Raw genomic sequence first — 2,706 nt, 5'->3', positions numbered from 1 at the left:
AAAATGTGGGATTTGTGTTCTGTGACAGAAATAATAAAAATTAACACTTTGGAGCCTTTGGATAAAAACTACATGGACTACGTTTACAAGCACAAAAATACTCACTTTGTTCCCCAAAAGAGACAATATTTTGATTGTTCACGAGGCTAATTCATTTTCCACTATTGTTCCCGTAAACTGTTCTTCAGGCTTTTATTTTGACACGAAAGACCAATAAGAAAGGACTTTGCAGAAGGAAGCTTCTTGTGACTTGTGCCAAATAAAGCAAAGCCGTCTTTAGCTTTTTAAAATCTCATTTCAAAATTCAGATTCGCTCCATTTCACCAACCGCAGGGTGGGGGGGGGCTTGAGAGTTTTGGGTTGAATAATTTACATCAGTGTACTTTCATGGTGCGTGTGTTCAGTGGTTGCCTAGCAACAATCTGAGGCCCCGTCTCCGCTTGTACTTTCGTTCCACATGATATTTAAGAGAAGGAATCCGTATATAAACAATCAATGCTTTCTTTGTTCTGTTTTAACTCGCATCACATCGAAAAGTAAAAGCTCCGCCCTCTTTTTAAGCTTCTGTCAAAGCAACAAATATTCATCTGTATGAATAAAGAAACAATGAGCCATTTGCGTCACTATTGTTTGCTAATGCATGCTCAGACTCATATATATATATATATATATATATATATATATATATATATATATATATATATATATAGTTTGGGATTATTGGAGCAGAGCCATCACTTTGTTTTCAATGTTATTGTGAAGAAGATTGAACACTTTTCAGAATAAAGTCCAGTTTTTAAAGTTCATGTTGGTTATTGTACAAAGTCAGAGTTTCTCAACCGCCACAGAACATTTCTGTCTCCTACATTGACTTGTTGAATACATATTTATTTTAATCAACTAATGTAGCTTGAGAGATTTGTGGGTTTTATCCATGTTAAATATTAGGATATTAAAACAGCTTTAACCTGAGATCTTTGATGATCTTTAAACTAAATAACTAAACTTTTAAATGCTCTCATTCATATTAAGTTAAGTATCATTATGTTACATTTATTTTAAATTAAGTATCATTATGTTACATTTATGTTAAATTAAGTATCATTATGTGACATTTATGTTAAATTAAGCATCATTATGTGACATTTATTTTAAATTAAGTATCATTATGTTACATTTATGTTAAATTAAGCATCATTATGTTACATTTATGTTAAATTAAGTATCATTATGTTACATTTATGTTAAATTAAGCATCATTATGTTACATTTATGTTAAATTAAGTATCATTATGTTACATTTATGTTAAATTAAGTATCATTATGTTACATTGACGACACAAACTCATCATCAACAGCGAGGTTTCTTTTCCAATAATAATGTCTTTATTCAACTTGGATTAAAAGTCGTCTTCACACACTCGCAGTAAACAAAGTCTTGTGATCTCAGAAATAGATCATTTATAAATAAAGATCATCATCACTTCCCAGAAGTTCAGTCCGACGCGTCGGAGCTATTTTCTGCCTCAGACGTCCCAAAGGAGTCGGTTTACAAAAGCAGCTCAAAAGACAACGGGGAGAAAGTCACGATGAGGAGGGTGATGAATGTGAGGAAGGTGGAGGGAGGAGACACCATGAGGTGCACGGACATAACATATAAAAACAAACCTAATAACTCATCTGAGACTGGAGGTGAATCAGCAGCGGGTTCCATAATGAGAATTAATAAATAATTATATTAATTAATTAACAGAATCCTTCCTCCTCCTCCCACCATCACATCGCTGCACAACAGAGACCTGACGTGTTCATATGAAAGACTCACGCATGTGCTGATTGAGAGGTTTCTCCTCTGGTTCTGTGTACGGTTCAACTTGTTGTTGTTGTTATTGTTATTATCATAGACGGAGATATTAAATGTTTTATTCACAACACGCAGCCGTTTACATAATGCCACGTACGTTCCACATTACATGGTATTCTGAGACAAATCAAATAAAAATATGATAAATCATTACCTCATCACAAGCATTTCAACATAAAAGACACAAGTCAGTGTTGTATGTTGGACCACTGAGCAGATGTTCTGGGGATCAGGAATCAGGAAACATTTATTAGCCAAAATATGTCAAACATACAAGGAATTTGTCTTGGCGGTTGGTGCGCGACAGTAGACAGACAAGACAACAGTGCACAAGTAATAAAATAAAGTGGGATGAAATGCTAATGCAATGGGTTAGTAGAATAAGGCTAAGGCTATGGGTTAGTATAAAACAAGGGAATAAAGTTAAAAAATGTTAAATATTAAAAAGTTAAAAAGAAAAATATTAAGCATAAAGTGCACTAACGAACAAGTAACAGACAAGAGATAAAGTGACAAGGTGATGAATTGCAGTTAAAGTGACGTGTGCAGTATGAGGGGGAGTGACCGGTGGAGTGTTATAGTCAGTCAGTGGGGGACCGGCTCTGTTGATGAGCCCGACTGCCGACGGGAAGAAACTGTTGGTGTGGCGGGAGGTCGTAGTCCTGATGGACCTCAGCCTCCTGCCACATGGAAGGGGCACAAACAGGTTTTGTCGGGGTGAGAGGGGTCGGCTACCATCTTTTTAGCTGCTTCAGAGACCTGGAAGCGAACAAGTCCTGCAGGGACGGCAGATTGCAGCCGATCAGCCTCTCTGCAGAGCGGAGGACACGCTGCAGCCTGCC

Source organism: Gasterosteus aculeatus, chromosome 4 (genome assembly GCF_964276395.1).
Source record: "Gasterosteus aculeatus chromosome 4, fGasAcu3.hap1.1, whole genome shotgun sequence".
Taxonomy (NCBI): Eukaryota; Metazoa; Chordata; class Actinopteri; order Perciformes; family Gasterosteidae; genus Gasterosteus; species Gasterosteus aculeatus.
Note: the sequence above shows the minus strand (reverse complement) of the source record.